Source organism: Dama dama, chromosome 30, assembly GCF_033118175.1.
Source record: "Dama dama isolate Ldn47 chromosome 30, ASM3311817v1, whole genome shotgun sequence".
Classification (NCBI taxonomy): domain Eukaryota; kingdom Metazoa; phylum Chordata; class Mammalia; order Artiodactyla; family Cervidae; genus Dama; species Dama dama.
Genome location: NC_083710.1, coordinates 29,576,739 through 29,601,168, shown reverse-complemented (window position 1 = coordinate 29,601,168; position 24,430 = coordinate 29,576,739). Strand labels below are relative to the sequence as shown.

Genomic DNA, 24,430 nt, shown 5'->3' with positions numbered 1-24,430 from the left:
AGAAATGCAGTCAGGCAAGTGGTTGTCTGAGGAGGCTTTAAACATAGCTGAGAAAAGGAGAGAAGCGAAAGGTCAAGGAGAAAGGGAAGGATATACCCTACTGAATTCAGAGTACCAGAGAATAGCACGGAGAGAAAAGAAAGCCTACTTACACGAACAGTGCAAAGAGCTAGAGGAAAACAATAGAATGGGAACAATTAGAAATCTCTTTAAGAAAATTAGAGATAATAAGGAAATGTTTCATACAAAGATGGGCATGATATAGAACAGAAACAGCAAGGACCTAACAGAAGCAGAAGAGATTAAGAAGAGGTAGAAAGAATAAACTGAAGAACTGTACAAAAAAGATCATAATGACTTGGATTACCGTAATGGTGGATAACCATAAGGGGCAGACATTTTGGAATGTGAAGTCAATTAGGCCGTAGGAAGCATTACTACAAACAAAGCTAGTGGAGGTAATGGAATTCCAGCTGCACTATTTCAGATCCTAAAAGTTGATGCTGTGACAGTGCTGCACTCAATATGCCAGCAAATATGGAAAACTCATCAGTGGATACAGGACTGGAAAAGATCAGTTTTCATTCCAATCCCAAAGAAGGGCAGTGCCAAAGAATGTTCAAACTACCACACAATTGTGCTCATTTCACATGCTACAGAGGTAATGCTCAAAATCCTTCAAGCTAAGCTTCTACAATATAGGAACCGAGAACTTCCAGGTGTACAAGCTGGATTTAGAAAAGGCAGAGGAACCAAGGATCAAATTGCCAACATCCGTTGGATCATAGAAAAAGCAAGGGAATTAAAAACAAAAAAATCTACTTCTGAGTCACTGACTATGCTAAAGCCTTTAACTGTTTAGATCACAACAAACTGTGAAAAATTCTTGAAGAGATGGGAATACCAGACCACCTTACCTGTCTCCTGAAAAACCTGTATGCAGGACAAGAAGCAACAGTTAGAACTGGACATGAAACAACAGCCTGTTTCAAAATTGGGAAAGGACTTTGTCAGGGCTGTATATGGTCACCCTGCTTATTTAACTTCTATGCAGAATACATCATGTGAAATGCCAGACTGGATGACTCACAAGCTGGAATCAAGATTGCCGGGAGAAATATCAACCACCTCAGATACACACATGATACCACTGTAATTTGTAAAGACAAACTAAAGATCCTCTTGATGAGGGTGAAAGATAAGAGTGAAAAAACTGGTTTAAAACTCAGATTCAATAAACTAAAAAGATCATGGCATCTGGTTCCATCACTTCATGGCAAATAGATAGGGAAACATTGGAAACAGTGACAGATTTTATTTTCCTGGGCTCCAGAATCAGTGTAGACAGTGACTGCAGCCACGAAATTAAAAGACACTTGAAAGAAAAGCTGTGATAAACCTAGACAGCATATTAAAACACAGAGATATCACTTTGCTGACAAAAGTCCATATAGTCAAAACTATGGTTTTTCCAGTAATTATGTATGGATATGAGAGTTGAACCATAAGGAAGGCTAAGCACTGAAGAATTGAAGCTTTTGAACTGTGGTACTGGAGAAGACTCTTTAGAGTCCCTTGGACAGGGAGGAGATCAAACCAGTCAATCCTAAAGGAAATCAACCCTGAGTATTCATTGAAAGGACTGATGCTGAAGCTGAAGCTCCAATACTTTGGCCATCTGATACAAAGAGCTACTCATTGGAAAAAGACCCTGATGCTGGGAAAGATTGAGGGCGGGAGGAGAAGGGGGCAACAGAGGACGAGATAGTTGGATGGCATCACTGACTGAATGGACATGAGTTTGAGCAGACTCCAGGAGAGAGTGAAGGACAGGGAAGCCTGGTGTGCTGCAGTTCATGGGGTTCAAAAGAGTTGGACATGACTTAGCAACTGAACAACAACTAGATTAGACTCAAACAGTGAAAAGTCTATCACATTTACAGTCGGTTGTGGCTCAGATCTTAGTGCATGCTACATTTTTCCCTCTTATGGTTCATGATCCAGCAAAAGACTTGAACATTCTTCTCTTTCCCTTACCACTCAGTACCTTTCCTCTGCCTCTGTATTATGTTAGCAGGTCCTTTTGGCTTTGTCTATAAAATATATCCCAAATCTGATGTCTTCTCTCAAGTTCCAAAGCTGCCTACCACAACTATTTCCATCTCAGCTTTGCCACCATCCCCCTAACCTGCTTGATAGCTTCCACACTAGCTTAGTATCCTTTTTTTCTTCACTCAGCCGCCAGAATGACATAAAGGGTAAATCAGATCTTATCACTGCTCCTTTCTTAAAATCTTCCAGAGACTCCTTCAAGACACTAAATAATCCTGCACCTGCCTAATCTCAGAACACATTTGGCCCTCTCATAAGTGTAAGTCACACTAACATTGTTTCTCTGCTGAAACATGCAAGCTCATATCCAATGTGATGCCTTCTAAGCTAGCTCTCCATACTGTCTAGAATGCTGTTATCTTTTATCTTTGGGTGACAGGATCCTTCTCATCAGAGATACCTGCTCATATGTTACCTTCCCAGAGAGCACTATATATATACTGTGTGTAATACAGTCACTCTAAACCCCATAACTAAGTTTATTTTCATCATAACTCTTATTATTAATTTTTGCATACTTATTATCTCTTTCCTGTATGAAAATGTAAATTCCATAAGGACAGAGACCTTTTCAGTATTAATCATTACTGTATCCCTACCTCCTAGAAATAGTGCCTATTCTAGAATAGTCATTAAATTAAATGTGTGTTTCTTGAACACTGAATCTGCCTGGTTGGGCTTGATGTGTGAGTTCTTGACCCTCCCTCTCCTTATCTGTGAACTTTGGGATTAATATATATATACCTTACACAACTGTTGTAAGGATTAAATGGTATTTTTATAGAATATAATATGATGCCTGATTCATATTTCTTACTCAGAAAACATTAGCTCAAAGAGTGTCACAAAAAAAGAAAAGAGAGACATCTAGCATGCTGTGTTTTCTTCAGAGCAAGAAAAATGATATAATTTTAAAGCATCATAGCACAATCTTGGGAAAGACAATGAGTGGGGAAAAACTTCAGAATTCAGAAAATTGAAGATGATTAAACTGCGTGCAGGCCTAGATGCTCCCTGTAATCTGGCTCAGTCCTTCCTCCTGCTACTGCTTCAAATTCACAGTAACCTTTCTTTTCCATATATCACCACTTCCAATCTGGAATTTATAGACTGGAAAGTTCCCTGGGAAGATTTGGATGGGATTCAAACTATGGAATGTTTGACATAACCACAAGTCTCACTGAACCAAAATTCATTTATCCATTCATTTATTTATGAAGCACTCCAGTGTTAGAAGAAAGGGAGAAAATCACTAAGAAATCAGTATTAGAGTTAGAGACTTAAGGGTTATTTCGTGTGACTGTAGCACAGATCCATACCTCCCTTTTCTTAGTTCACCTGGTCCATCCTTCTTTATTGTTTAAAGGCTTATTGCTAGCATCGTCTCTCCCTGACCTCTCCAGGCAAATTCATGAGTCTTTCTCATTTGCCCTCAAAGCACTTCATTCAGACATCACTCACCACATTATATTGTAATTGTTTATACCTTTGTCCTCTTTCACAGAAGGCTATAAGTTTCTCAAGTAGAAAATACTCTTTTCTAACCTTTGTTAGCCTGACTTTAACTAGAGGATGGTAGTCACTGAAAACAGGCACTGTTAACACAGGTTATTTCTAAGGACTGAGGATATAGCAATGATCAAGACAGAAAAGTCTCTGTCCTCATGAGCAAGTGGGAGGTTTCATGAGTGAGCTAACATACTGATCAGTCCCTGGCTTATAGCACCTAGTGGTTTTAAATGAAAAATCACTATATCTCTACAACATATTCCAAAGTATGACCCAAGGTCTGTCAAGAAGTATTACTTGAGTAAAGTATTACATGGTCAAATGAGTTTGGGATGTTTGAGTTGGGATGTTTAATGCCGCTTTCCACTTACATAGAAAACTCTTCACTAGAACCCCTAAACATTTTGTTAATTGAGTTTTTTCTATATGGAACAATATTCTAAAGCATTTGCCAATAGGCTCTGCCTCTATCTTGAGGCAATTGTAGGAGAAAAATGTTTCAATATTTTACAAAGGGTTGTTGCCATCTTTAAGTAGTTCATTAATCAATCATATCTGTCTGTTTTAGAAAGAATATGGTTTTAGGGAAGACAGAAGTCATTTATTATCAACTAAACTCTACATCACTTTATCCTCATTATTTATACTTATATTCAAAATAACCTCCATTGAAGGTCAACTCAACAGATATGGATTAGTGAATTGTGAGCTATATGTGCTGTTTTCCTAGTCATGATATTATGTTATTGTTTTAAGCATAAAACTGCCTTTATGTGAAGGAGGAAATATGAAATTTATTAAATACTGAGTAATAGACTGCCAGGAGAAATATCAATAACCTCAGATATGCAGATGACACCACCCTTATGGCAGAAAGTCAAGAGGAACTAAAAAGCCTCTTGATGAAAGTGAAAGAAGGGAGTAAAAAAGTTGGCTTAAAGCTCAACATTCAGAAAACTAAGATCATGGCATCTGGTCCCATCACCTCGTGGGAAATAGATGGTGAGACAGTGGAAACAGTGTCAGACTTTATTTTGGGGGGCTCCAAAATCACTGCAGATGGTGACTGCAGCCATGAAATTAAAAGACGCTTACTCCTTGGAAGGAAAGTTATGACCAACCTAGATAGCATATTAAAAAGCAGAGACATTACTTTGCCAACAAAGGTCCGTCTGGTCAAGGCTATGGTTTTTCCAGTGGTCATGTATGGATGTGAGAGTTGGACTGTGAAGAAAGCTGAGCACCGAAAAATTGATGCTTTTGAACTGTGGTGTTGGAGAAGACTCTTGAGAGTCCCTTGGACTGCAAGGAGATCCAACCAGTCCATCCTGAAGGAGATAAGTCCTGTGTGTTCATTGGAAGGACTGATGCTGAAGCTGAAACCCCAATACTTTGGCCACCTCATGCGAAGAGTTGACTCATTGGAAAAGACCCTGATGCTGGGAGGGATTGGGGGCAGGAGGAGAAGGGGACGACAGAGGATGAGATGGCTGGATGGCATCACCGACTCGACGGGCATGAGTTTGAGTAAACTCCGGGAATTGGTGATGGACACGGAGGCCTGGCGTGCTGCGATTCATGGGGTCGCAAAGAGTTGGACACAACTGAGCGACTGAACTGAACTGAACTGAACTGAATAGCTGTCCATCCATAACTAAAGGATATGTAGAACAAATCTTTTATGAGTGTGTCCTAATTATTAAATTTACATAAGCCATTTATATTTTGAAAATTGAGTCAAAATAAACAAAAAGTAAAATTTTACTCAAGAAACTTAGCCAAATTGGTGAAATAGTTTATGAAAGTGAAAAGTGAAATCACTCAGTTGTGTCCAACTCTTTGTGACCCCGTGGACTGTAGCCCACCAGGCTCCTCCATCCATGGGATTCTCCAGGCAAGAATACTTTATAGCCACTCAAAAAAAAAGAGTAAGAAAATTTTTAAATATTATCTTTTAATCTAAAAATTTAAATATAATTCTAATAACTGAATCATGAACACTGAGGTGAACATTTAAATATACTTAAATTATATAAATACAAGTGTTATACTACCCTTTGGAAAAACATTTTATCTGAACACTAAAATTGAATTCAAATTTAAATGTTATTCTTAAATATTAGCTTTAAAATAATGGCATAATCATTCCTCTATTGTGAATACAGTTTTAAAATATTTATTAATATCTATATTAATGAGAATTAAGGGTAAATATACCATGAAAGGTTTGCTGTATTTTTATGCAACTAGTAGGTGCTTTCTTCTCTGTTAGTGTGACAAGTATAAATCAGGGAAGAAAGATCACTTGGAAAAATGGTTTCATATTTTTAAGGACTGATGTTTATAAGGGGAAAAAAAGTAGAGGGTGTATAGGGTTGGTTGTTTTCTGAACAGGCAAAATTGAGTGTCAACAGAGTTAAGAGCTTTTGTAAATAAAAAGTTAATTGTGAAACAAGTAACCATACTTTTTCAATTAATTTAAAATATATGTGTCAGAAAACTGTTTTTGGACAGAACATTTTTCTTGGCATGCCTCACAAATAACAGAATGAATCAAATACAAATGGACCAGCTTGTGTTTGATTACTGAAATGATCATGTACCATAAAACAAATTTCACAAAGCTCACTAATTTGTCACCATGATTTTAATTTGCTGTTCTATTTTTCTATTTGGATTAAATATGTCACTGGTAAATCATTCCTTCTACTATGCATGATAAGCCTCTAAGAGATTTTGATAACTTCTTCCACCCCACTTAGTGTGTATTGGTGTAAAGGACAAAAAACCATGTATGGTTTTGTTAAAATTTATTAGCATGTTTAGTAGTTGGTGGCTTTGCTCTGCTTTTCAAGACTTGTCGCTGTTATAATTTTGTTTAAAAGTTAAATCTAGGGACTTTCCTGGTGGTCCAGTGGTTAAGACTCAGTACTTCCAATGAGGGAGGCTTGGGTTCGTTCCCTGGTTGGGGAGCTAAGATCCCACATGCCGTGCAGACACTACCAAAAAGTAAATAATAAAGATTTAGAAAAAAATTAAGTTAAATCTAATTTTATTACATGAAAACACCATGAGGGAACAATTAAATTAACAAGTATTATTTCTTACCTATTATTTGCAAACTCTTCTAAAGTACCATAGACTTGCAAAGCTGTATAAATCAGAAACTCTGGTGTCTTGTTGTTTACAGTGTAGTAAGAGAGTCAAGGTATAAATACACAATGAAATGAAAAGTTGAGATCTGCCAGAATACAGTCAAATATTTAATTGCCAAATTTACAAGCAAGACTGTTTTGGAGAATAATGGCATATGATAGAAAACGATCCGAAACATGGCAAAGAATAATGCACAATTAATTGCTAATTGGATGAGCATGTACATTTAAATGAAAGGAATAGCGTATGACTAGGAATGAACAGCACAGGTTTGGGGGACTCTCTGAGGGAAACCAAGGTTCTAAATAGTGCAGTAGGGGTGATGATACTGGAAAGAGGAACACTCCAGGGACCCTGCAGAGGATGATAAAAGGTTTATTACTTCTGCGTAACTGTCACTACAGTTAGGTGTTGGATTAAAAAATGCTAGACCTTTCAAAAATACATCCAAATTTCTGGCAAACTTGTTTAATAGAAATACATAACTGTATCCAATTTGTATAAGAGCTGATTTAATTATTATTTATTGGTGGACTTGTAGCAAGCACTGAAAAAGAACTTTAATGTGAACTGTAGACAAGCTGTCATTTACCTAAGTGAGAGGCAGGGCTGGATTTGAAATTATTTCTAACTATTCTGCCTCCTGCTACTGCTGCTTACTTCTGTGTACCATGCACAGGGCCGAACGTTAAATGCCTTCCTTTCAACAATTCTATAAAGTAGGTTTATTTATCCCCGTTTTATAAATAAACCAAGATTTAGAAAATGTAGCAGTGAAATCATAAACTTCATTTTAAATAATATCAGGCATGTAAGTGTTATGTAACTAATATATCTTTTATATGAAATTTTTTATGTTATTAAAAACATTTACTTTGCAGTAATAGATGTAATTTTAAAGATAATTGACAATGATACAGTTTAGCATAAGAATTTCCTCAAAGTTAAGCAAATTCTTTCCTGTGTAATTTCTTATAGTGATCAAATTCTGAAGTCTTATGGGAAATAATTTTTAATTATTTCTAAAATTATTTAAGCCTATCCAGCACAGCAATAATTATTAAGATGAAAGAATATCTCCTTTCTTCAAGTGGGATAATTGCTTTATAGAATTAAATGTTTCATAAGTAACTTTACAATTTGCCTAATTAAGATAAAAGTAATTATTTCTGCCTTAAGATTTCTTTAAATTGAGACTAGCTCTACTGAAGAAGGAAGAAAATTCATAAAGGAGTGGAAAGATGCACTAGAAAGCTTGTATGCTGTTGCCCAAAAATAAGTAATAAATGCAGAATGAGTCAGAAAAAAAGTTGGTTAAAGAAGCAAAGAGTGAAAATGCAGTTCACCGTATTTGCTAATCATGTGGGTCCCAGAGAGCTCATTGAATAAAGTTCTTTTTTTGTTGTTTTTGTTTTTCTTTTTGGAACTGATTTCTCTACTCTCCAGCCCTGCCTCCTTATTTAATTGTTCCTGATGTTGGAACCACTATTTTTTAGCAAATGTGAATAAAGGGAAAAGGTATAGAAAGTGAAAGTTATAAAAGTGAAGATGTCCTTTAAACTATTTTATCATAAAAGCTTTCCACTTATTTGCTGGAACCACGCCTCTTCTGTTGACTATGATGGCTACTCCATTTCTTCTAAGGGATTCTTGCCCAGTAGTAGATATAATGGTCATCTGAGTTAAATTCACCCATTCCAGTCCATTTTAGTTCACTGATTCCTAAAATGTCGATGTTCACTCTTGCCATCTCCTGTTTGACCACTTCCAGTTTGCCTTGGTTCATGGACCTAACATTCCAGGTTCCTGTGCAATATTGTTCCTTACAGCATCGGACTTTACTTCCATCACCCATGACATCCACAACTGGGTGTTGTTTTTGCTTTGGCTCCGTCTCTTCATTCTTTCTGGAATTATTTCTCTACTCCTACAGTAGCATATTGGGCACCTACTGACCTGGGGAATTCATCTTTCAGTATCATACCTTTTTGCCCTTTCATACTGTTCATGGGGTTCTCAAGGCAAGAATACAGAAGTGGTTTGCCATTCCCTTCTTCAGTCGACCATGTTTTGTCAGAACTCTCCAAAATGACCTGTTTGTCTTGGGTGGCCCCACAAGGCATGGCTCATAGTTTCATTGAGTTAGACAAGGCTGTGGTCCATGTGATCAGATTGGATAGTTTTCTGTGATTGTGGTTTTCATTCTGTCTGCCCTCTGATGGGTACGGATAAGAGGCTTATGGAAGCTTCCTGATGGGAGAGACTGACTGAGGAGGAAACTGGGTCTTGTTCTGATGGGTGGGGCCGTGTTCAGTAAATCATTAATCCAATTTTCTGGTGCTGGGTGGGGCTGTGTTCCCTCCCTGTTGCTTGACCTGAGGCCAAACTATGGTGGAGGTAATGAAGATAATGACACCTCCTTCAAAAGGTCCCATGTACACACTGCTACACTCAGTGACTCTGACTCTCAGTCAGGCCACCGCTGACCCATGTCTCTGCCAGAGACTTCTGGACACTCATGGGCATGTCTGGGTCAGTTTCTTGTGGAATCACTGCTCCTTTCTCTTGGGTCCTGGTGCCCACAGGGTTTTGTTTGTGCTCTCCAAAACTCTGTTTCCACAGTCCTCTGTAAGTTCTGGTGGTTCTATGGAGGGGTTAATCACAAGCTCCTCCAAGAGGGCTTATGCCATACCCAGGTCTGCTGCACCCAAAGCCCCTTTGGCAGGCCACTGCTGACCCGTATCTACGCAGGAAACATTGACACAGTTCTGGCTTAGTCTCTGTGGGTTGGGCGTGCGTTTTGTGCCCTTCCCAGGCCTGAGCAGCTCAAACAACCAGGTGTTTGGTGAGCACACTGTCCCAGGTGTACCATGCATCTTAATCACTTCCCCAGTCCTAGCCACTTAGTTTCCCGGTTGTGATCTCAGGCTGCAACCCTCCTGGCAGATGTCAGTCATCCAGGATCTCAGGAAGCTGTGGTTTGGGAGCCTGCTCACAGTTCAGTGGAAGATGCTGGCTCTGGGGCTGAGATTGTAACAACCCCTTGCCTTCTGCCTCTGGCTGTCGCAAGCCTGCCTCTCTGCCTCTGGGCTCAGGTCATGAACTCCTTATTGCCAAATTCAGACTTAAATTGAAGAAAGTAGGAAAAACCACTAGACCATTCAGGTATGACCTAAATCAAATCCCTTATGATTTTACAGTAGAAATGACAAATAGATTGAAGAGATTAGATCTTATAGAAAGCCTGAAGAACTATGGATGGAGATTCATGACATTGTACAGGAGGCAGTGATCAAGAACATCCCCAAGAAAAAGAAATGCAAAAAGGCCAAATGGTTGTCTGAGGAGGCCTTACAAATAGTTGAGAAAGAAGAAAAGCTAAAGGCAAAGGAGAAAAGGAAAGATATATGCATCTGAAAGCAGAGTTCCAGAGAATAGCAAGGAGAGATAAGGAAGTCTTCCTCAGTGATAAATGCAAAGAAATAGAGGAAAACAATAGAATGGAAAAGACTAGAGATCTCTTCAAAAAAATTAGAGCCACCAAGGGAACATTTCATGCAAAGATGGACACAATAAAGGACAAAACTGGTATGGACCTAACAGAAGCAGAAGATATTAAGAAGAGGTGGCAAGAATACACAGAAAGAGCCTCATGACCCAGATAACCGCAGTGGTGTGATCACTCACCTAGAGCCAGACATCCTGGAGTGCGAAGTCAAGTGGGCCTTAGGAAGCATCACTACGAATAAAGCTAATGGAGGTGATGGTATTCCAGTTGAGCGATTTCAAATCCTAAAAGATGATGCTATGAAAGTTCTGCACTCAATATGCCAGCAAATGTGGAAAACTCAGTAGTGGCCACAGGACTGGAAAAGGTAAGTTTTCATTCCAGTCCCAAAGAAGGGCAATGTCAAAGACTATTCAAACTCCTGCACAATTGCACTTATCTCACACACTAACAAAATAATGCTCAAAATTCTCCAAGCCAGGCTTCAACAGTGCATGAACCATGAACTTCCAGATGTTCAAGCTGGATTTAGAAAAGGGAGAGGAACCAGAGATCAAATTGCCAACATCTGTTGGATCATTGAAAAGCAAGAGAGTTCCAAAAAACATCTACTTTTACTTTATTGACTACACCAAAGCCTTTGACTATGTGGCCACAGCAAACTGTGGAAAATTCTTAAAGAGATTGGAATACCAGACCACCTTTCCTGCCTCCTGAGAAGTCTGTATGCAGGTTAAGAAGCAACAGTTAGAACTGGACATGCAACAACAGACTGGTTCCAAATCAGGAAAGGAGTATGTCAAGGCTGTATATTGTCACCCTGCTTATTTAACTTATATCCAGAGTACACCATGGGGAATGCCAGGCTGGAGGAAGCATAAGCTGGAGTCAAGATTGCCGGGAGAAATGTCAATGATCTCGGATATGCAGATGACACCACCCTTATGGCAGAAAGCGAAGAAGAACTAAAGAGCTTCTTGATGAAAGTGAAAGAGGACGGTGAAAAAGTTGTCTTAAAACTCAACATTCAGAAAACTAAGATCATGGCATCCAGTCCCATCACTTCATGGCAACTAGATGGGGAAACAATGGAAACAGTGAGAGACTTTATTTTCTCAGGCTCCAAAATACTACAGATGGTGATTGCAGCCATGAAATTAAAAGACACTTTCTCCTTGGAAGAAAAGCTATGACCAATCTAGACAGCATATTAAAAAGCAGAGATATTACTTTACCAACAAAGGTCAGCCTAGTCAAAGGTATGGGTTTTTCCAATAGTCATGTATGGATGTGAGAGTTGGACCATAAAGAAAGCTGGGCGCTAAAGAATTGATGCTTTTGAACTGTGGTGTTGGAGAAGACTCTTGAAAGTCCCTTGGGCTGAAAGGGATCAAACCAGTCCATCCTAAAGGAAGTCAGTCCTGAACATTCATTGGAAGGACTGATGCTGAAGTTGAAACTCCAATACTTTGGCCACTTAATGCAAAGAACTGACTCACTGGAAAAGACCCTGATGCTGGGAAAGATTGAAGGGGGGAGGAGAAGTGGACGACAGAGGATGAGATGGTTGGCTGGCATCACCAACACGATGGACATGAATTTGAGTAGGCTCTGGGAGTTGATGATAGACAGGGAAGCCTGGACGCAAAGAGTCGGACACAACTGAGCGACTGAAATGAACCCCTCTTCTGATCTCACCGGGCGACCTCATTGGTAAAGGTAACCCTTACAAGAAAGGAGTTAATAAGACTCCAATGGGGAGGCCCTTCCTCTTCACCTCTTGGTTACAGAAAGCTCAAGAACCAGCTCTACCTCTCTGCTAGATACTCGATGCCTGTATTTGTTCCTCTTCCTCTAGTGGAGATTCAGAATTTACAAACATTGCAGATAAGTGTTTTGTAAGGATTGAGCCCAGTTTCTTGTACTCCACACCTAAAGTAGCTATTCTCGTGTCTTCCAAAAGTATATAGAACCTGACCAGATGCTTATGGGCTTATTTTTCTCGTCTGATTTTCACATGGAAAACTATGCCTTAAGACTCAAAACCACTGTATTCCTTACAATACCAAAAAAAGCAGGCTCACAAGGAGCGTTGGTGCACCCGAAAAGCAAAAGGATCACCTAAACATTTTTGTCCTCGAAAAAACTGCTTTCCCTGAAGAAAGCAAAATGCAAATTAGAGAGTCAAATAAAACATACAGTACTCAATTAGGAGACTTTTCATTCAATAATAAATAAAAAAGAAATATAAGCCATCAGATATGACTAATTACTTTAAGGACAGAATGATATTTTCTTGAATGATTTGTTCTGCCCTTTACCAAATAAGACATCTGTCTACCTTCAAATTTGCAGTATAAATATATCTCTTTAAAATTACTGGACAACATTACTGTGGCTTTTCAAAGGTCACCTTGAATAAACTAAGGGTTTTCTTGTGCAGTGTATTTTATGCTGAAAGGTTTTGCTTTTCATGCACTAGGACTAAGATTATACTGTTATACTATAACCAAATGATACTACCTTTTTCTTTCTTTGATTAAAAAGTGTAAATTAGAAGCAAACATGATGAAAAGAAGTTCAACAGATTGTCACTGCAGTAAACAATACAAGGGAAATGGATGGGAGGGGGTAGCATAAGCTACCCATGGAACCATCCTGAAGCGTAGCAACATTAAGAGAAAGTTAGACTTAACTCTGACTAAAGTAAGAAACCTGTAATGGAAACAAAATTTTAAGCAAAAAGTTTACTTTCCTACCCACTTTCTTCTTCATGCCTTTAAGGTGTTTGATTTGGCTGCTAACAAAACTTTTCTCATTATTAAGTATGGCTTGTGCAATCTACATGTGTGTGCATGCTCAGCTGCACAGTTGTGTCTGACTCTACAACCCCATGGACTGTAGCCTACCAGACTCCTCTGTCCGTGGAATTTTCCAGGCAAGAAGACTGAAGCAGGTTGCCATTTCCTACTCCAGGTGATCTTCCTGACCAGGTTAATGACATTCACTTTTTTTTTTTTTTTTTCATTTAAAGCTTTATTAAATTTAATTGGAAGTCTGGTTTAATTCATATACATTCATCAATCACTGTCTCCCTCTCTGTGAATCCAAAATGTTTCAGAGAGTGTCTCAAAAATCATCATTCACAATAACTACTCCCCACTGGTATGCATGGGAACAAATGACATGGACAGACATTGCAATGCATCCCCCGTGATGTATTTGGAATAGTATCTTTCCTTCCAGGTTCAGTAATGCAGGGAGAGGGAACAAACTAGCCTGACTTGAAAACCCTGGACCAAAGTCTAGGATTTGGCTTTGTAAACTGACTTTACAGTGTCAGGATGTGAGGGTACACTTTGCAGAGACAGGAAGAATGCATTTTTCAGAAGCATCACCAATCACTTTGTCATTTAAATCACCAAATATAATACACAGCCTCAGGTCAGAGAGGATATAAAAATGTCAGAGAAATGAAACTTTGGGAGAAGTGCTTAGTAGTACATAGGAGGGTCAGAACACTACTAATAGCTAGACATATGTCAAATTTATCTATGTTGATTTATACTTTAGAGTGTATGTATGTACATATGCATAACATTGATGTAATATAGGTCACTAGGAATTGACTCAGTGGCACACCAGACATCTTAAATAAAAGGTTGATGGTTTTTCTTACGGAGGAGGACTAAGTGCCAATAAATACAGAATTTGTTTTTCCAACATACTTTGTGATCATATTTCATTGGCATACTCATGCTTGTGTACTGGCACATCCATTCATATGGTAAATTGTTTCCCCCATTTTTATTAAAGAGAATATCTCATCTCTTTCCTTTTTAACACTTACCAAAAAAAAACTATAAATTTATTTACATTATGAAATGGACTGAAAGCTGCACAAAGATAGGAATCATGTCTTTATATTCATCCATGGAGAAGGAAATGACAACCCACTGCAGTATTCTTGCCTAGAGAATCCCATGGACAGAGGAGCCTGGTGGGCTACAGTCTGTGGGGTCGCACAGAGTCGGACACAACTGAAGCAAATTAGCATGCATGCATGCATTGGAGAAAGAAATGGCAACCCACTCCATTATTCTTGCCTGGAGAATTCCAGGGACAGGGGAGCCTGGTGCGCTGCCGTCTATGGGATTGCACAGAATTGGACACGACTAAAGCAACTTAGCAGCAGCAGCAGCATGCATGTCTAGTACTTGACTTAGGCCTGGCCCACAGGTGTTTAATAAATATCTGTTGTACTAAATGAATGCCCTTACAGAATAGACAAAGCGCATTCTATGTACTTCTCAAGTATCATTTTTCATTTAGAATAATTAGTTCTGGTTATACAGAAGCAGTAAACAGCTATGCTGATGCTTTCAGAGTAATATCCTCAAGATAGTCCATTTCTTGGTTGCTCTCTCTACTGTTAGAGGCAGTGTGGTGTGAGCTAGGAAGTCAGCTGGAGTGAGGACAGATACTTCTGCCACCTACTGGTTGCTTAATCTTGGGCGTGCCATTCAGCTTCCTGCACCTCCATTTCTTCACCTGTAAAATGAGCTCACTTATCTCAAAGGGAGTTTATGGAGAGTAAATGACTTACTACATACACTACTTAGAAAAGTACCTGGAATACCATAATCTCTCAGTAAATACTGGCCCTTCTGTAAGTATTATTATTCTAGGAATTTCCTCAGTTCTGGAGTTAGATTACACTACAGTGACATAGGACCTTCAATAGGGAATCTCTGCAAATTTGAAGTCACTCATGGATGGAAAATGATGGGAGACTCCACATCAGTGCTTGTTTTCTTGTTGGCTACAACAAAGGGAGGGGAACACAATGAATTCTCACTGACTCTTAAAACTTTTGTCTGGAAGTGACTCACATCTGACATTTTATTTCCAAACAGATGGTGAAATGCCATCTACAGTGTGTTTGGAGGAGGAGAGGATAACAATTTTTAACTATTAGTCTGTTAGCATTTGTGTTTTTGGTCGATCTTGACAGAATTAGGTCATGCCCAGAAATCTTGAGCTCAACTGATCACCACCAGTTCTCTAGCCAAGCCCAAATTCAGTTCTGATTGTATTTTGTGTGTATGTTTAGCAAAATATTCTTTTGTTCCTTTTACTCTTTTGTCTGCTCCACGGGATAGTTTTCGTTATCAAATATCAAGTAACCAATTAATTGTTCAATTATGCCTTACCAGGTAAATTCATTTTTCTTTCTAGCTTATGAAGGTGATTGATTCCTGGCCAGGATGGGGAGTGGGGAGGGGGGATATCCTTTTTAAGAAAATTGAGTGCATTCTAATAAGTCTAAAATGTAACTATCAAAAATTTCCTGGAGAAAAATGATGATTCCTGAACCCCTATTTGTGCTAAAATAACACCAAAGTCCAATTAGTGAATAGTTACATTGATAGTAACGTTAATTATCATAATACAACCTAACTGGGAATCTTCCCTTCGTTAATTACTGGCTCTGTACCTCCTCTTTTCTGGCAATTATGTACTATACTTGTAAAATCACAATCATGAATAAAATGTATATATAATGCTCAGTGTTTCTACAAGTCAGTCTTGAAAGGCAAAACAAAGCTATAAGGACAAAAATAAATAAATATTGGGAAATAGTACGTATTATAGCACATTCATCCTCCCAGCTGACATCATTAGAGGTGTCACGTGTGAGATCATAGCTGCTATAAACTTGCACATACAAGTGAAATGTCAGTGCAGTGTGACTGCCTGTGCAGCCATGAGAGTGCTGGCAGAGGGTCCTCTGTGTGACCGCCTGATGCTCTCCAAGAGCAGGAAACCTGAATGAGCGCTCCTTCAGGAAAAGAAGTGCTTGTTGACCTTGTGTGAGGTATTAAAAGAGTCTCAGAGTACTCAAAATTTAGTGACCTAAATAGGTACATCACAGAGTAAAAATTTTTGATGGTGCTTGCAAATTATTAATCACATCTAGGGTTAAAACTTATTGAAAACTTAGAGTAGTTTTAAAGTTAAAAATTTTTCAATTAATTATGTTTTAATTCAAAATTAAAATTTTTTAATTAAAATTTTAAAAATTAGAGTAGTCTCTATTATCTTTTTTCCTGGAATAGTTCACATGTTACAGAAGAATATAGCTAAATGCATATGTTGGAATATTAAATAAGAGGTGTGGTAGAGGAGTGATTTAGTTAAAGGTTCAGTAATACATATTCAATTTCAGTGGGAAAGCAGGGTGAATAGCGTGTGAGTGAGAATAAAAGGAAAGGAATATATCTTATACATATTAAGTTGCTATACTATATCTCCAACACCAAGAACATTGCCTAATACAGGATAAGTACTCAGTAAATATATTTTTGAATGAAAACATTGAAGAAAGAAGAGAACGAAATAAGTGAATATTCATTTTATTGGATGATACTGTTTACTCAGAGTTGAAAGCACAACTCTCAATACCTGTCTTGTACTCATACTATCTTTAAATGATAAACAGAAAAACAAGCATGATTCAAAAGAAACAGAACTTCAGAGTTTTTAAAAGAGTCTGTTCAAATATTGAAAACCCTGCAAATGATCAAAGACTGGACTCTTAGTAATATCAAGATAGTTTCCACATAGAAAATAGGGAAAATACCAGAAGAATAAATCAGAGAATATCAAAATTTTCTCAATTCCCACTTCCCTCAAAAAAAAAAAAAAATAGATTTTAGATTTTAGAAATTACAGATGAAAATGTTTTTATTATTATAGTCTATTCAGATGCTCTGACCATTTTTCAATCAGGTTGTTTGGTGTTTTTGTTGTTGTTTTGTGTTTTACAAGTTCATGATACATTTTGGATATTAACCTCTCATCAGCTATAGATATATGGTTCCCTAATATTTTTTCTGATTTGATAGGCTGCCTTTTCATTTTACTGATTTTTTTCTATGCAGAAACTTTTTAGTTTGATTTAGTTCCACTTGTTTGTTTTTTTTATTGCCTTTGCTTTTGATGTGTGCTAAGTCACTTCAGTCATACTCTTTCTGACCCTATGAACTGCAGCCCTCCAGTCTCCCCTGTCTGTGAGGATTCTCTAGGCAAGAATACTGGAGTGGGTTGCCTTGTCTTTCTACAGGGGATCTCCCTGACCCAGGGATCAAACCCATGTCTCTTATGTCTTCTACACTGGCAGGCAGGTTCTTTACGACTAGTGCCACCAGGGGATCTTTTGATATCAAATTCAAAAACTCATTGCCAAGACAAATGTCAAGGAGCTTACTGCCTGTGTTTCCTTCTAAGAGTTTTATGGTTTCAGGTCTTACGTTTTAAAGCCTTTGACTCATTTTTAGTTAATTTTCATGTATCATGTAAGATTGGTCCAGTTCTATTCTTTTGCATGTGGCTGTTCAGTTTTCCCAACACCATTTTTCGAAGAGACTGTCCTTTCTCCATTGTGTACTCTTGGCTCCTTGGCCATAAATTAACTGAGAAAATAAATATGTCGATTTATTTCTGGGCTCTCTATTCTGTTTCATTAAGTTGTGTGTCTGTTTTTATGTCAATATCATACTGTCTTGGTTCGTATAGCTTTGTAATATAGTTTGAAGTCAAGAAGCATCATGCCTCCAGCTTTGCTATCTCTCTCTCTCAGGATTGCTTTGTTTATTTGCGCCATTTGTGGTTCCATACAAATCTTAAGATTCTATATTCTATTTCTGTGAAAAATAACATTGGAATTTTGGTGGAGATTGCATTGAATCTATAGATTACTTTGGATAATATGAACATTTCAACAGAATCAATTCTTTCAATCTGTGAGCATGGAATATAATTCCTTTTTTTTTTTTCTACTTCAATTTCTTTCTTCAGTGTCTTTGTTTTCATCATACAGGTCTTTAACCTCTTTGGTTAATTTTATTCCTAGGTATTCTTTTTGACATAGTTGTGAATGAGGTTTTTCTTAATTTCTCTTTCTGATAGTTCATTAGCTATAGTCATTTTTAACATATGTCTTTGTATAGCTTTTTAGTGTTGCTCTAATTACGTTGCTCAATAATTCAGTTCAGTTCAGTTGGTCCCTCAGTTGTGTCCAACTCTTTGCAACACCATGGACCACAGCACCCCAGGCCTCCCTGTTCATCACCAGTGCCTGGAGTCTACTCAAACTCATTTTCATTGAGTCAGTGACGCCATCCAATCATCTCATCCTCTGCTGTCCCCTTCTCTTCCAACCTTCAATCTTTCCCAGCATCAGGGTCTTTTCAAATGAGTCAGCTCTTCACATCAGGTGGCCAAAATATTGGAGTTTCAGCTTCAACATCAGTCCTTCCAATGAACACACAGGACTGATCTCCTTTAGGATGGACTTGTTGGATCTCTTTGCACTCCAAGAGACTCTTGTCTTCTTCAACACCACAGTTCCAAAGCATCAATGTTTCAGCACTCAGCTTTCTTTATAGTCCAACTCTCACATCCATACATGACTACTGGAAAAACCACAGCCTTGACCAGATGGACCTTTGTTGGTAAAGTAATGTCTCTGCTTTTTAATATGCTGTCTAGGCTGGTCATAACTCTCCTTCCAAGGAGTAAATGTCTTTTAATTTCATGACTGCAGTCACCATCTGCAGTGATTTTGGAGCCCAAGAAAATAAAGTCTGTAACTGTTTCCATTGTTTCCCCATCTAGTTGCCATGAAGTGGTGGGACCAGATGCTGTGATCTTAGTTTTCTGAATGTTGAGTTTTAAGCCAACTTTTTCACTCTCCTCTTTCACTTTCATCAAGAGGATCTTTAGTGCTTCTTCACTTTCTGCCATAAGGGTGGTGTCATCTGCATTTCTGAGGTTATTGATATTTCTCCCAGCAATCTTGATTCCAGCTTGTACTTCCTCCAGCCCAGTGTTTCTCATGATGTACTCTGCATATAAGTTAAATAAGCGGGGTGACAGTATATAGCCTTGACATACTCCTTTTCCTATTTGGAACTAGTCTGCTGTTCCATGTCCAGTTCTAACTGTTGCTTCCTGACCTGCATACAAATTTCTCAAGAGTTGGGTCAGGTGGTCTGGTATTCCCATCTCTTGAGGAATTTTCCACAGTTTATTGTGATCCACACAGTCAAAGGCTTTGGCATAGTCAATAAAGCAGGAATAGATATTTTTTTTGGAACTCTCTTGCTTTTTCGATGATCCAGTGGATGTTGGCAATTTGATCTGTGGTTCCTCTGCCTTTTCTAAAACCAGCTTGACTTGAACATCTGGAAGTTCACGGTTCACGTATTGCTGAAGCCTGGCTTGGAGAATTTTGAGCATTACTTTACTATCGTGTGAGATGAGTGCAATTGTGTGGTAATTTGAACATTCTTTGGCATTGCCTTTCTTTGGGATTGGAATGAAAACTGACCTTTTCCAGTCCTGTGGCCACTGCTGAGTTTTCCATATTTGCTGGCATATTGAGTGCAACCCTTTCACAGCATCATCTTTTAGGATTTGAAATAGCTTAACTGGAATTAGATCATCTCCACTACCTTTGTTCATAGTGATGCTTCTAAGGCCCACTTGACTTCACATTCCAGGATGTCTGGCTCTAGGTGAGTGATGACACCATTGTGATTATCTGGGTCGTGAAGATCTTTTTTGTACAGTTCTCATGTGTATTCTTGCCACCTCTTCTTAATATCTTCTGTGTCTGTTAGGTCCATACCATTTCCCTCCTTTATTGAGCCCATCTTTGCATGAAATGTTCCCTTGGTATCTCTAATTTTCTTAAAGAGATCTCTAGTCTTTCCCATTCTATTGTTTTCCTCTCTCTTTGCATTGATCACTGAGGAAGGCTTTCTTATCTCTCCTTGGTAGTCTTTGGAACTCTCCATTCAAATGGGAATATCTTTCCTTTTCTCCTTTGCTTTTCGCTTCCCTTGTTTTCACAGATATTTGTAAGGCCTCCTCAGAAAGCCTTTTTTTTTTTTTTTTTTTGCATTTCTTTTTCTTGAGGATGGTCTTGATCCCTGTCTCTTGTATAATGTCACAAACCTCCATCCATAGCTCAATAATTAGCTTGCTCTAATTATTACATTCTATGTACATAGCTCATCTCAGTCTACTGGTGGTGTCATTTTACAAGTCCAAGTGAAGTACAGAAATTTTTCATCTGTGTGTGTGTGTGTGCACACTCCAGGCTCCTCTGTCCGTGGAATTCTCCAGTCAAGAATACTGGAGTTGGTTGCCTTTTCCTTCAGGATATTTCCTGATTCAGGGGTGAAACTCACGTTCTTTGTGTCTCCTGCTTTGGGAGGCAGGTTCTTTACCAGCTGAGCTATCGGTGAAACCCTTACATCACTTTACCCTCCCTCATTTATATTTGTTTTAAACATTACCTCTGTGCACAATTCAGGCACAACACTGCCACATCAGGCAGTGCTGTAATTTTTGCTTCAACAACAAAATTGTGTTGTCAATTTTGAGAACACACTAGAGGAAAAGTAAAGCCTGTTCTTGCTTCCCTTGTGTTTATGATTGCCATTCGCCATTCTTTTAGACTAGTTCTGAGGCTGACAAATTCTTTTTCATTGTCTGAAAATATTTTCATTTCTTTTTTTTCCTAAAGCGTATTTTCACTGTTTGTAGGATTCTGGGTTGACAGTTCTTTTAGCACATAGCAAAAATTTTACACTTCCCCTGACCACCGTAGCTTTGAATTTGAAATACGCTGTCATTCTAATTGCTTTACCTCTATAGGTGAGATGTCATTTTTCTCTGGCTGCCTTTTACATTTTCCTATGTCCTTATTTTTCAGAACTTTAATTACAGCATGTCTTAGCATATATTTCTTTGGGTTTACTGTTTCTTTGGGTTTATTATGGTCACTCAGCTTCCTAAATCTGTACACATTTATGTTGTGTTTTTCTTTTTTCAAATTTAGGAAGTATTCAGCCATTATTTCTTCAGACTCTATTTCAGTCCTGCTTTCTTTCTCATCTCCTTCCAGGACTCCAATAACCCAAATGTTAGATGTTGTAATCCATAAATCTCTGAGGCTCTGTTCAATTTTTTTCAGTCTCTTTACTCTCTACTCTTCAGATTGGTTGATTTCTATTGTTCTGTTTTCTGGTTAACTAATTTTTTTTTTCTTCTGTCCCCTTCATTCTTTTGTTAAACCCATCTACTAAGGTTTTTATTTTGTTTGCTTTATTTAATAGTTCTTAAATTTCCATTTGGTACCTCTTTACATCATCTGTTTTATTTATTTATTTTGCTGGAACTGTTTGCTGAGTCTTTCTCTATTTTTTTCTTTCAAGTATGTTCATAATTGCTCACTGAAGCCTAGCCTTTTTCATCATGGCTGGTTTAAAATCCTTGTCAGGAAATTCTAATATCCTTGTCATCTCAGCATTGGCATCTATTAATGATCTTTGTACATTCCATTTGAGATCTTCCAGATTCATGGTATAACAAGTAATTCAAAATTGAAATATGTTTTAAATTATTATTTTCTGAGATAATTTTATCTCATTTAACTCTTCTATTTTAGTTGACTTTCTCTTACATTGCTCCACCTGGGCAGGTGGGGAGAACAGCCTCTTCACTACCAGGTGGAGATAGCAATCTAGGTTCCCCACTTCCCTTCCATTGACATCTAGGGAGTGGGCAACTCTTCATTACTGCTTCCCAGGGGTGGGAGTTCCAGCTCCCCACATGGTGTCCACTACTGGGGGATGGCCTCATTGCTTTCCGTTAGTAGTAGGAGTCCTGACTCTACTGTGCCTCCTTCTGATACCATCCCATAGGAAAGAGAGAAGGATACCTCATTCCTGTCCACAGGGGAAGGCGATGCAGGCTCTCCACAGGTTTTCCACTGACTCCTTTGGCGGGGAGGGGACCTGGTCAGCAACCAGCAGAGATAAGAGTCCTGGCTCCTATTTCACTTTCTCTGATATCACCACCCCAGTGTGGATGTGAGGCCGCCCCATTAGACCATCATGAGGTTTCAGATTTACACTCCACACTCATCCTTTGCTAGTGTGTGTCTGTGGAGGGCGTAGCTTCTCTGTGGTGTTTGGCTGGAGTACAGTAATTGTCTTCAAGTTTCCTGTCTTCCTAGGATACCCTTTTCTTCATCTTTCTGCTAGAGAAACATGCTTTTATGGGGCTTTTCCTTTTTTTTTTTTTTTGTCTGTACCTGTTGTCCTGTTTGGATTGCTAGCTTCTTTGCCTCCAAATCTAGGGTATCTGAGACAAAAAAATAAAATAGGGAGGAACTCACCACTTTGTCTCAGGCCCTGTGGTCTTTAACCTGTCCGCCCTCCATGCTCCATTCAGAGTTTTGTTATGTTTGTTTTGTATATATGTATCATCCAATTTATTTTTAAGTTATATTGGCGAAAACATCAGATATCAGGTTTCTGCTTGTGAAATTGGTTACTTAAATTTAACATACTTTTAAGGAAAATCATTATAGCAAGTGGTCTTCCTCAAACTATTAGAATTAGTTTGTGTTTGTAGGGATAGAAATTATCCTGTTTTAAATTAATGACAGAGGTACACTATTTGTAACAATTAATCAACAAGTAATCATTATTTTGACAGAAAAACAAAATTATATGTCTAGAAAAACAAGTATATTAAAATATACCTCAAATGATTATAATTTTAATGTTTTTATGTATCCCTTATATTGATATGTCCTTTTACAATTAAGTTATAGAAAAAATTAAATAGCCATAAAATGTAAAATTTTTGTTCTCAATGACTATAATTTTCTGCAGATTTTCAAAGTAACAAAAATTGTTTTAAATTAATTCATTGAATGCTTATTAAAAACATAGTATGTGCCAGACATTGTGCTAGAGAGATAATCATGAGCAAATTGTATAGTTTCTGCCTTAATCAAGCACAGTGTTCTCCTATAATAAAATATCAAAAAAAATACTGAAATTGAACCTTCTGTGAAAGCATTTTATATGTTTTTATGAATGGTGATGCTCAGGAAAGTCAGAATGTTGATATTATCTTTTGAGTATATGTCTCCAAGTACTATATAGAGAGAAACAGACTTTTCAAATAGCAGCATTTATCACTAATGTTTACAAAACTAAATTGAACTTAAAAGTGATATCGTAAATTGTTCCATCAATATACAACAAATATATTTCAGTTGTTTTCTCTAATATCACGTAGATTTTTAATATTGGTTTAAAGTGTAACACAGTTTAGACAGTGTTACCCAATGATGGCCAAGATTGTTGATGGTTTATATTAGCTGAAAGCTATAAAATCATCCAGCGACTCTGTGAGCATTAGAATAATAATTTACCAAGACAATTACCACATACTGGAATTTTTTGCAGCTCTAATTCAGTATTATTAATAATGGATAAAATTGCACTTTTCTCAGGTTGCTGTGGGCAGTAGGGAATTATTTCAATGAATATTTCAGCACATTATTTTAATCATTGTTCCACCAAATCCAAGTGGGCAATATTTTATAGTTCTTAATTCAGTTACTGAGAAACCATGGTCATTAAATTGCAAACTATTTGTAGTGGGGTCTATCCTGTGATTTACAAGCCTTGTTAAAAACAGTGTAAAAGAATGCAAACTGTGCCATTAATACTTGTAATTTGTTGCTGCATTTATTCTAAACTCCCAGTGATTAATGTTTTTAGTAGAAGAAGGAACATTGTAAGGAAAGCAGACCTGAATGTTATAATGCCTAAAATATGAGAATGTTACTATTTTAAGTTTGTTCATTTGCAGAGGAAACATAAGTATACAAATGCAGTTGTAAAACAGAAATAGCTCAAAAGTTACCTTAATTTTACAATAAGACTAGAGAAATAAAGATTTAATTGTATTCATTATTAAGAATTAAATTTACCATAATATGTAATATATAATGCCTTTCACGTTCTTGATGGGTTCAGTGTGTGAAAGTCGCTCAGTCATGTCCAACTCCTTGCAGCCCCATGGACTATACAGTCCATGGAACTCTCCAGGCCAGAATACTGGAGTGGATAACCTTTTGCTTCTCCAGGGAATCTTCCCAACCCAGGGATTGAACCCAGGTCTCCAGATAATATTTAATCCTAATAAAAAGAAAGTGTGCAAAGCTTTTAAATTTCATTGTGTAAACAGTCTGTTAATTCATATAACTTG

General features: G+C 37.8%; 1 protein-coding gene across 1 annotated transcript in view; it reads left to right on the top strand.

The window, feature by feature from the left end:
- Positions 1 to 24,430, top strand: part of NBEA (neurobeachin) — a 649,896-nt gene that overhangs the window by 371,865 nt on the left and 253,601 nt on the right. The window lies entirely within an intron of this gene.